The sequence below is a fragment of the Bombina bombina genome, chromosome 3 (genome assembly GCF_027579735.1).
Source record: "Bombina bombina isolate aBomBom1 chromosome 3, aBomBom1.pri, whole genome shotgun sequence".
NCBI lineage: Eukaryota > Metazoa > Chordata > Amphibia > Anura > Bombinatoridae > Bombina > Bombina bombina.
This window is the reverse complement of record NC_069501.1, coordinates 929,611,991-929,625,458: the sequence shown is the minus strand read 5'-3', so window position 1 is coordinate 929,625,458 and position 13,468 is coordinate 929,611,991.

Genomic DNA, 13,468 nt, shown 5'->3' with positions numbered 1-13,468 from the left:
ATCTTGCACCTATGGTACTATATCCTTGGCTAACTTAAAGAGGTTTTTTTCACGCCTCTATTGACCCCTCGGTCTGTTTTTCTTTGCTATACCCTCTTTTTTTCACCTAAGCAGACATATTCGTCCCAACGAAGAGAGACAGAAGCGCTCCTACCCGCAACTACCAATTGGGTAACTTTCCCGCACGAACGTCACCTACAGAGGAGGAGTCAGACGCGGCATCATCCGCGCTTCCCAAGGACGTCACACAGCACAGCTAACCGGACGACTGTACTTCCGAAGGGACAGAAATAATAGAGAGCAGCGCGGACCGCCGCGAGGACAAAGAGCGATTGCTGGTGAGTTGATACCGCATTCGTAAAGATACAGCATTGAGGACTAAGAGCGTTTGCTGGTGAGTTGATACCGCATTTGCAAACACAGCTTTTAAGACACAGTATCGTCTACAGTACTCACTTTGTTCAAGATTGCTCGCACCAAATTACTAGCAGACCAGACAGAGAGAGGGGAGAGGCTCAAATTACTAAGCAATATACAGCTTTTTGTTCAACAGCTACATATAAGGACTTCCACATAACCTTTCTAGCCAAGTACCACTTAACAACCTAGGACTGTGCACATCTCCTGTTGTTTTTTCTTAACCAATTGCTTAGCTTACAGCCCTAAGGTTGCACTATTTGATAGACACAGGCATTATCAATATGGCTGATCTACATGAGGCTACACACACACTTCCCACAGGGGTAATAAATGATGAAAAACGCCGCCTCATTTTAGCATCAGCTTTACAAGGAGGGAGCTCACCTACTCTAGAGCCCAAATAAGATAATTTACCACACTTGTTCTCAGAATTGGAAAAATTGAGATACAAAGAAACCAATCTGTGGTGGGACATTGAATTTTTGGAATTGTATGTAAAAGAGGCTAAAGTCCCTAGGAGCCTCCGCATGAAAAAATGTCCTTCTTTTGCACAACAGAAACCTGAATTCATGGAGGAGTGGAATCATACTTTAACAAGATGTTCAATGACTCTAATGAATCAATTACTGAGGCATAAAAAGTCTGAAAGAGAACAATTGTTGTTACAAATTAATGAGACCACATCCATTATCAAACCATTTGAAACCACAACTCAATATAAAGATTACACTGCACAATTAGAGGAAACTATATCTAAATTAGATTTAGACTTATCCAATAGGAAAGTGTCCAAATACAATAGAGACACAAAAGATTACGATCTTAATATAGTATACTCATGGCAACAACACAAACCTACAGGGGGCAGCAAATCAAAAAAGACAAAGGGCAACAGACATCGCAATCAGACGAAAAAGAAAGTTACTTTTTCAAGCATAGACACAGATGCAGGCACCTCAGAATGCAGTCAGGCAACTACCAACACCAGCCAAGAATCTTTAATATTAGAACAAACTGTCCCCCCAGAATTACAATTAACCAACACAGCTAGACCAGCTTTAGCCACTTTAGTCAAAACACCAAAACAGACTAGTACACCTAAAAGTACTGCCAAGACACATAGATACCCCAGCAGGGCAGCCTCCAAAACAAAGAAAAAATAGATAATGTCATAAACCTATCTGATCATTCTCTTTCACTAGCACAAATATCTGTCTTGAATAAAGGTCTCACGTTTGCTCCTAGCACTGACTTTGATGTATTTTCTACAATGGTAGATGTGAACAGATTAGTACATAAATTCACATTAAAGAAACACTTTTTTCATGCAGATAACACTTCCACCTCCCCTATCATCACAGACCCCTATCCCAACAACCCTAATATAGGACTAACCTACAAAGACCAAAGTACCTTTAATTCACTCATATCCCTACAAAATAATGATCAGAGACACACTCCAGCACACACCGGCAAGGCTAATAAAGATAACTCCTATTTTTACCCCATTCAATCTAGGAGTCCCTGCATAGAAATGTATCAAGAAGCAGTACAAAGAGATATTATCAAATTACATGATGAGACAAAGACATTACACAATACATTTAACAATATCTCTCGCATGGAGAGACTGGCTTTGAAACAATTACAAGACAACCCCAACATAGTGATTACCCAAGCGGACAAAGGGGGAGCCGTAGAGGTACTTAATACCACTGATTACCTCAGGGAAGTCAATACCCAATTGAATGACGACAACACATACATTAAGTTAAATTCTGACCCCACACATGGGTACACTAGGGAACTTGTGGATTTTTTGGATACGACACTGGAAGAGGGTTTCATCACACGTGAAGTTTTTGAACGTCTTCTTATAGATGACCCACTGATACCTACTTTCAGGGTTGTTCCCAAAATCCACAAAACACTTTCCAGCCCACCAGGGCGTCCCATTGTGGCTTGCATGGGCTCTCTATGTGAAAAACTAGGAGCCTGGTTGGACTCTATCCTACAACCCATAGTAACATCTCTTCCGGGTTACATAAGAGACAGTACACATTTACTCCAACAATTGGAGAAAGTTGAATTGCATCCTGACTATCAATGGTTAACCATTGACGTGTCAGCCCTATATTCCAGTATATCCCACGATAAGGGACTAGAGGCCATGAAAAATATGATCATGAGGTACACAAATTTCTCCATAGAATACATTGACTTTTTAGTCTCAATCACAGGGTTCCTACTTACCCACAACTACTTCGTCTTCGGGGGAAGCTTTTATCTACAGAAATGTGGCACAGCCATGGGGGCAAAATTTGCCCCCGCTTATGCAAACTTATATATGGGCTGGTTTGAGCTCAACCATATATTCTGTGAAGGCTTCCCCTTTGAGGACGGAGTAGTTGTGTATGGTCGCTTCATAGATGACCTGCTGGTCATCTGGAACAAGGACAGCCATAACAGTGCTGTCTCTTTGGTGGATTGGTTAAATACCAATGATCTTAATCTGAAATTTACCCATGCCATAGATGATAACACTATCCCATATCTAGATCTCCAACTAATAGCAGGTAATCAGAAAAATATAACTACCACCATATTCAGAAAATCCCTATCTAGGAATACTATCCTTAGAGCGGATTCCTGTCATGTGGGCCACACCACCAGAGGCATACCTAAAGGCCAGTACATTAGAGCCCGCAGGAACTGTTCCACACTCCAAGAATATAATATTCAAGCAAACCTTATCACTACAAGGCTACAAGAAAGAGGCTATAAAAAAGACCTCTTATTATCAACAGCCAAAAAGGTCAGTGAAATGGATAGAAAAAAACTACTCTCAGGCTTTTACAAACAAAAAGACACAACCACCCAAATCACCTCACAAACTAATAATGTAGTGTTTTCAACAGCCTATAGCAAACAATACAATAAAATCTGTGACATAGTCCTAAAATACCTACCGATACCAATTACAAGACATTACCAAGAAACACATTAGATGTGTAGCTAAAAAGGCCCCTACTATAGGCGAAAAAATCAAAAAACATTTTTTCAACAAACCAAGTACATCTACCAACTGGCTATCTGTCTCAAATGGCTTTTACAGATGTGGTCACATCTGTAAAAGCTGCAATTACACCACCAAAACAGAGCATTTCACATCCTCACAAACAGGTCTTACTTATCGCATCAAACATCGAATAGACTGTACCAGTACCTATGTCATCTACCTAATAACATGCCTACAATGTTCGGCTCAATACATAGGACTCACCTCTCGTCTTTTAAAAGACCGTATTAGGGAACACCTCCTCTCCCTAGATGAAGACAAACCAAAAACTCCAGTCGCTAAACACTTTAGAACTCATGGACTACACACAAAACATTTGTTTCACTTCATAGGTATTGACCATATTAGAAGGGACATCAGGGGTGGTGATAGAATGGGTAAATTACTTAGGCAAGAGGCATTCTGGATCTTTACTCTTCAAACCAAATATCCCAATGGCATCAATAAGAGACAGGACCTAGATTTATTTTTGGACAAGTGATGAGGCACAGTGCATCCCCCCCATTGTCATACACTTGCCCATATTTAGGACCCTGGCCCCTTTTCAAACAATCGTGAACCAGCAGGTCATCATATACTTGACCATTGTCACAGTACTTAAGTTTAAATATGAATTTAGCCCATCCAGGTTGTTGATATATCCAATATAGGAAGTAGATACTCATCCACAGATTCATTTAGTAAATTTGATTATATATCTTACTTCCTTGGAAGGGAAATAGAGTAGTAGACTGTAGGTAGATAATTCGTAAAAGAATTTTATGCCCTTCTACATTTAGCTACACTGCATAGGCTGGCCCAAATCATATATAGATTATTAGACATCTGCAGATTAGGCAAAAACATTACTAATAGAGGTACAAGTTGTAGCTTTTATAGAAGAGCAGTAAAGTAAAGAAAAGGAAAAAAACTAAGTTTTATTATTTGTTTAGCCACACAATTTTTACTTTTGTTCATTTTCTCATATACAAGCAAAAACCTTTTTAATTAATTTTTCTATTACTTATCCTTTTCCCCCCTTTTTTTAGACATTTAACAAGCTCCTTTAGTGTTAAACTTATACATGAGTTCCTCATGTATATGGTTCTTTAGTGTTCTACATATTATTATTCAGTAGAATTGGCGGCCGCATCCCAATAGTCAAAACACAATGTTCTTTTAATTTTTCCTTCTTTCAATCACTAACCATCAAATCTGACATTCATTAGCAACCGTCAGCTGTTACCATCAATATTAACCAACAATTTTATTTTATTTGATTGTTTGTCATTTTAATTAATTTTCTTTTTTCTTTTAAGAAATTAATCTTGACTCCAGCGGCATAGCTACAGACATCCACGCCATTCTCTTCTTATTTTTATTTTTCACAATTAGGGAGTTTTCTTTACATATTAGTGCATAACTCATATATAAGTATAATTCCCCTTTCTGATTATTAACAGTTGAGAAGGAATGTTATGCAAGTAGGCAACAATAAGCATGCACTTTATAAACAAAAAAGTTTTTATTTTCTCCATTTGCACTTGTAACACAAACTAGATTATTTGTTATTCATGAGTCACGCACAATATGCCTAATAGCACCAGCACCTGGTCAAATGTATTTTAAAACGTTCCTGATTGGTTAACACTTTGTATATCACCTCACCTGTTGAACACACATGTATGATCTCTGATGAAGCGCATTGCACATGAGCGAAACGCGTCAGATCAATGACACCTCACCTTGTATACCACTGAGTGTTCAATCACTTATGCCTGAATAAACCACTTGGTTGAAATTGATCCTGCAGTCTTCAATCTTTTGTTGTTCCTATATATATATATATATATATATATATATATATATATATATATATATAGGTGCATTGGAGCCTTTTCACAAGTAGTTGAAAAGTAAAACATGTAAAAACATATTTATGAAAATATCTATGTATTTACTGTAAATATTTAAATTACAATGTTCTTTGTATTTATAGCACATATTTTACATTACAATGTTCTATGTATTTATAGCTTTTCATATATATATATATATATATATATATATATATATATATATATATATATGTATACAGGTTGGTGAGAGTTAAGGATACTGAGCGGTTAGGTCTAAATGGTTTGTGCCTCTCCCGGCACAAACCTAAGCTCGCAGAGCAGGCTGCTCAATCTCAGGTATACTTATCAACAAAAAAGAAAATCCCCTATACTATGGTCCCAGACCAAATTAGAATGTCCATTGTTTAAGGCACAACACAAGCACATAAGTCGAAGTAAAGTGATTCAATCATACCTTTATTGTGGCATGTCGGACAAACACTCTGCATACAATAGCGGTGGTCTGGGACCATAGTATAGGGGATTTTCTTTTTTGTTGATATATATATATATATTATATATATATATATATATATATATATATATATATATATATATATATATCCAAACTCCAGCTCTGCCCACCATCTGTCAACTGCCTGGGTGCAATGATGCGATAAGATACACAAACTAAGGATCCCCAAAAACGTTACATTAAAGTATTTTTACTTGTTTGCAAAAAAGACCTGTGAGTGCAATCCTTATTTTGTGTATATATATACCTATATATAATCATCTACAGTATATATATATATATATATATATATATATATATAGGTATACATCTATATTTGTTTAAAAAAACATCAGATATACTGTATGTAGAAATATTTATTTATGAATAAATAATAAATACAACATATTCAGTTACGTAAAGAACATTGGAAAATGAAATATTTATAATCTCATGCCGGGTTAGCACTATTCAGAATATGTGATGGTGTTTGAGCGAGAGAGTGGGGTATTAGGTTATTTTCAACTTTTTTTCTCCATTGTCTTCTATTATGGAATGCGTGAACAGGATTTCGATTTTCGAATTTCAACTTTTTGCACAAGTCAGGTAACCGCTGGAAAAAACAAAACAATTTACTTTCAATTTGTAATACCAGTACAACCCGACTAGCGTATAAATGAAAATTCTAGCTTGGGCCTAGATTTAGAGTTTGGCGTTAGCCGTCAAAACCAGCGTTAGAGGCTCCTAACGCTTGTTTTTTACGGCATCCGGTATTTAGAGTTTAGTTACCGACACTCAAAAATCTCCCAACGCACAAATCTCTACCGACAGCTCAGACCCAGTAGTTAACATCTACCGACAAAATAAACATCCATGAATCACAAAACAAATATTACACAAAGTACACTTACACTCATACAAACACTACACTATCTTTATTTTTAATATTTAATAATTTTTCATCAAAATACAAAGGATCAAAGTTGCGAGATCTCGGGTGTTAGAAAAAAAACAACACAAATCCATTTTGCCATTGACTTACATTGACACACGGGAAAAGACCCTCATATAGCTACATCTAACTAATAAGATTATCACTAACATACACTCATCGATGCATACAAACAATATACACCACATGACATACACAAAAAAGTTATTTATTACAAAATGAACACGATTTAGTTAATTTTTCACACAAGCTCATGACGTCACTCACTTTACGAGGAAAACCAGTCTTTGAAAAAAAAATTACCAAAGTTTAGAGCCTCCATTGACTTCTATGGGGAAGACGTGCTCGTGCACGCGAAACACAGATTTCCCTAACGCACGCAAATAGCGTAGACCTAAAAACTCCAAATACCAGCGCTAGAAATAGGAAAAAAATACATGCTTTTCTGCGTTAGACCCAGCTATGATAAATAGATCAAGAAATGACTATTTCCCTATGGTGGACTTATGGATTGTACTTATTGAATATTCACAACAGCATTAAATTGTTTCATACTTTTATATTACATCAACTACAAATCAACATCACTAGTAACAAACATTTAAAAAAAAAAAAATCACATTTAAACGGACCCAAAGATAATTAAAAAATTTCAGGATTCACAAACAGTACACAATGGGAAACACCTCTCGTTTACCTTTATTATTGCATTTCATTTATTCAACTCATATGCTTGCAGCAACTGCATATCTACATAGGCTTAACACATGATCAGTCATGGATGCACATACATTACTTTTAGCATTCACTCATACATGTGCATTCAAATGATGGGGGAAAAACACATTACATTCTCTCTAGGAATCACAAAACAGAACATATGGATTTTACTGTACTTTTAACATCATGATTCCATCACAAGAAACCATTAGGAATTACGTACAAGAAGAACATCATTACACCAGATTACAGATGTCACTTTATGGGAAGGAACAACAATGCCAGACCGCTATATAGAAGTCAGCATATGTGGGACACAATCACAATATATACGTAGATGTACATAACACGCATCACCCATCACGCAACCACAAAGCACACATTTATATTTTATTCAGCACACAATAACAATGTAGTCAAATACAACAACACAATGAGGATTTCAGAACTACATAGGCAGGTTAATAATATCATGACGTCATTCGAAGATTCAACCATACACATTACAGATTCACGACTGTACCGCCCCTTTCTGAACTTTAACACTCAATACTACAATACAACATATACGTAAATAACAGTTTGGAACAGCATTATTAGGGAGATTTGAATGGGACAATTAATAAATATTGTCAGATCGCAAATCACTTATATATATAATACTACAGATGACAGCCGGAAGTTATTCAGTATTAGTGCCATTTGAATGGGACGCATACAATATTGACAGCTCGCCAATCACTTATATATACAATACTACAGATGGCAGACGGGAAGTTCGGAATTATTATTGCGATTTTAAAGGGACGCATACAATATTGACAGCTCGGCAATCACTTATATATACAATACTACAGATGACAGCCGGAAGTTATTCAGTATTAGTGCCATTTGAATGGGACGCATACAATATTGACAGCTCGCCAATCACTTATATATACAATACTACAGATGGCAGACGGGAAGTTCGGAATTATTATTGCGATTTTAAAGGGACGCATACAATATTGACAGCTCGGCAATCACTTATATATACAATACTACAGATGTTAGCCGGAAGTTATTCAGTATTAGTGCCATTTGAATGGGACGCATACAATATTGACAGCTCTGCAATCACTTATATATACAATACTACAGATGGCAGACGGGAAGTTCGGAATTATTATTGCGATTTTAAAGGGACGCATACAATATTGACAGCTCGGCAATCACTTATATATACAATACTACAGATAGCAGAAGGGACGTTCGGAATTATTATTGCGATTTTAAAGGGACGCATACAATATTGACAGCTCGGCAATCACTTATATATACAATACTACAGATGACAGCCGGAAGTTATTCAGTATTATTGAGATTTGAATGGGACGCATACAATATTGACAGCTCGGCAATCACTTATATATACAATACTACAGATGGCAGATGTTACTTTATCGTTTACAAACAATGTTGCAGCAACATTGATCGATCACATTCGATGCACATTATACACAACTTGTCATATCATTACCCCTCTAGTAGCTTATATGTGTTAATATCTGTCCCTTTAAGGTTTACTCAGAGACATATCAGATCTTCTATAAAAGGAGGGACTAGAGCACTGCTCAGGTGCTTGATAATTGCAAATGTATGGGTAAAGCAGACTTACTGCAACTTTTACCTATTTCCTAAATTCAACAGATTGGATAAACTCTTTTCAGACAAACAATATCCTTACCAAATTCGTTATATTCATTCTACTATAATCTGAAACCATTCATCAAACTACTAAAGGTTTCACATTCAGATCGCCTCTCACACCAAAGGATTTTCACAGCACTCTGACGTCATCTCTAATTCAGCGTGTGTACACGGAAGTCAGAACACGCTGTCTGCAGGGACGCTGAACACGGAGTGTTACCTCCGCTAACAGGTCAACATCTCAGCTCCTCTCAACTATACCGGACCTGTTCCCAACTTTCCTTGCCTTAACGATTTATACGCAAGTATTTAGCATAAGAGACTGCCTTAAAACATTTGTATATAAACTTCTAATAAGAATAACTACAAGTTCGAATGCCTAACTGAATTACTTACTACAGTGTTTTCCTGTCATATTAATACCTGCTATAATCTACAATTATACAGAAGAAACTGTTTACTACTGTGTTTGCCTGTCACATTAACTCTCTAATACATGTTGAACTCAATCAGAGACTTAAACTAGCGCTTAACCATTGAAGTGATATATAAAAGTCCAGGTATACATCATCATTAATACCTGTGACTACAAGCTCACTTTCCATCTCATTACTTGTTCATGTTATTCCTAAGAGGTATCAGTTTTCACTCACCATTGATAACTGCATAAATAGGAATAACTACACACAAAATATTTGTTTATCCATAAGTGTTTACTAGGGATATTGCAGAATTATCAAGCCTTTAAAAAGGATTACAATGGATCCTGCGCAAATGACCAATGAAATTGGCACCCTTAATCAAAAGGTAGAATTACTTGCACAGGGTTTAACTGAACTAAATACTGAAAATAACACGCTTAAACGTTTAATGAACGATTATTTTACACAGAAACCCACTGATCATCCAGAACCACAAATTAATCCACCCCACCCATTCACAGGGGTACGTTCTAAATACCGTGAATTTAAAAATTCTTGCATGCTACTATTCAGTATGAAACCCAAGACATACTGTACAGAGAGAATTAAAGTCTGTACCACTATATCATATCTATCTGGAGAACCCAGGGCTTGGGCTGACAGATTTTTTGAGTCTGGTGATCCTATACTAGATTCATTAGAAAATTTCTTTGCTGCCATGTCTACACTTTATGAGGATACTAACAAACAGAGTACCGCGGAACAAAACCTGAGATCCATTAGACAAGGAAAGCGAGCAGTGGAAGATTATATTGCCGAATTCCAACTATGGGCTACTGACTCGCAATGGAATATAATAAGCCTGAAGAATCAATTCAGGTTGGGATTATCAGAACATCTCAAAGACAAACTTTCTTGTATAGAGTTACCTGAAACTCTTGAGGCTTTAATAAAAGTTTGTATATCGATGGATCGACACTACAGAGAACGTAAGATGGAAAGACAACACCCCGAGACCTTCACAAAGAAGCATTATCCTGTTCATTACGATAAACCCAGCACACCAGCAGTGGCAATGGAAATTGGAACCATAAAAGGCCCTCTAACTCAAGAGGAAAAGACAAGACGTCGCTTAGCCAACCTATGTATGTATTGTGCTAACAAAGACCATGGAGTGTCTACATGCCCTCTCCTGATTCGTCAAAAGAAGGGTAAGACTTCTTATAGTATCACTAATATCTCTACCAAACTAAATACCCATTTGACTATTTCTGTGTCTTTACAGTGGGACCAACACCTCTACCAGAGCGAGGCTATGATTGACTCCGGTGCTTTCGGAATGTTCATAGATCAGAAAATTGTTAATGCAAATAAAATACCTTGTGTGATGAAAGAAATACCAGTTTATGTTAAAGTTATTGATGGGTCTAACTATTTAAAAGGGCCCATTACACATCACACTATTCCACTCCTCACCACTACAAAAACAGGTCACAAAGAATATATTTCATACGACATCATTCCAGGATCTATACATCCTATTATTATGGGATATCCATGGCTACAAAAACATAATCCCACAATTGATTGGTCAATAAACAAGTTAAAATTTGATTCCTCTTACTGTTCTTCAACTTGTTTTCCTTATACACAGATTAATCATGCTATATCAGCTTTACCTCAAGAGTACGCTGAATTTTCAGACGTAATCAATTTAAAGGAAGCAGAAAATCTTCCTCCACATTGGCCATATGACTGCCCAATTGATACAAAACCTGGTGCAGTCATACCGTTTGGAAGAATATTTCCATTAACACAGAAAGAATTACAATTCTTGAGGGAATACCTAGACGATAATCTACGAAAGGGTTTTATCTCACCCAGTACATCTTCGGCAGCCGCAGGCATATTTTTTGTCACTAATAAAGATGGAACTAGACGACCCATCATAGACTATAGAGCTCTTAACTCTATAACTATCAAAAACCGATACCCCCTTCCTCTCATCCCTGAGCTTCTAGAAAGGTTGAGTGATGCCACCATATTCACAAAATTAGACCTTAAAGGTGCTTACAACCTTATCCGGATAAAGAGTGGGGATGAATGGAAAACGGCCTTCAGGACCCGTTATGGGTTGTTCCAATATAATGTCATGCCATTCGGACTCACCAATGCACCCGCCACATTCCAGTATTTTATCAATGATATATTTAAAGATCTCATGGATGTGTGCGTGGTAATTTACTTGGATGACATTTTAATCTATTCTCGTAATGAAGATGAACATATCAAACATGTCAGGTGGGTGTTAGCAAGATTACGTGAACATCAACTCTACGCCAAGATGGAGAAGTGTTGTTTCCATGTAAATACTATCAAATTTTTGGGATATATAATTTCACCCACAGGAGTAAAGATGGACCCTGAAAAGGTTTCTGCTATACTCAATTGGACTAAACCCACTTCGGTAAAATCGCTACAACGATTTCTAGACGATTCATAAAAAACTTCTCTATGATTGTCAAACCTCTAACCAGACTAACAGGCAAACACAAATTCTTATGGAACAATGAAGTTCAAGAGGCATTCGAACTTCTAAAACGGAAATTCTCATCCTCTCCAATTCTACAACTTCCTCATCCTGATTACCAATACACAGTAGAAGTTGATGCCTCGAATACTGGTATTGGTGCTATACTCTCCCAACAATCTCTAACTAATCCTACTTTACATCCAGTTGCATATTATTCAAGAACACTTACAAATGCAGAACAAAATTACTCCGTAGGAGACAAAGAATTGTTAGCCATCAAATGTGCTTTGGAACATTGGAGGCATCTACTAGAAGGCACCTCCAAACCCTTTTACATCTTCACCGATCACAAGAACCTTCAATATCTCAAGAATAACAAGACTCTTTCTTCTAGACAGGTTCGTTGGGCTCTTTTTCTCGACAGATTTGAATTTTTGATAACCTATAGACCAGGTTCTAAGAATATCAAGGCAGATGCTCTCTCCAGATCCCTAGAACCGACCACTGAAGAACCAGAGAAAAAGTTTATCATTGCTCCTCACAAAATCATTGCCTCTGCCACTACTTTACTCACTGAGATAATAAATGCTTTGCAATCTGATACTGAGATTCCACCTTCTTGTGAAAGGGATGAGAAGACAGGTTTATTTGTCCATAACAACAAGACCTATATTCCTTCCTCTTTACACAAAGAACTCATACAACATTATCATGATACACCTCTCTCAGGTCACCCTGGTATAGTAAAAACAATGGAACTTCTCAAAAGGACATTTTGGTGGCCACGTCTTAATCAGGATGTAGTTGATTACGTGACTAAATGTAATACCTGTGCTCGGAACAAGAAAGACCACCATAAACCATTTGGTCTTATGTGCTCCTTACCCATTCCAGAGGTTCCCTGGTCTATGATAGCTATGGACTTCATAGTGGAGTTACCTCCATCAAACCAATTCACCACAATATTAGTGGTAATAGACCATCTCACCAAATTAGCACATTTCATACCGCTAAAGTCCTTACCAACTGCCATCACTACTGCAAAAATATTCATGTCACATATTGTAAAACTTCATGGACTACCTACTTCCATTGTATCGGACCGAGGGACACAATTCACCTCTAGATTTTGGAAAGAATTATGTCGTATACTACAAATCTCATCAAGACTCACCACCGCATTCCACCCTCAATCTAACGGATTAACGGAGCGTACAAATCAAACTCTAGAACAGTACCTTCGATGCTATGTAAGCCATCTTCAAGATGACTGGGTAGAGTGGTTACCTTTAGCTGAATTTGCGTATAATAACTCTATAAAC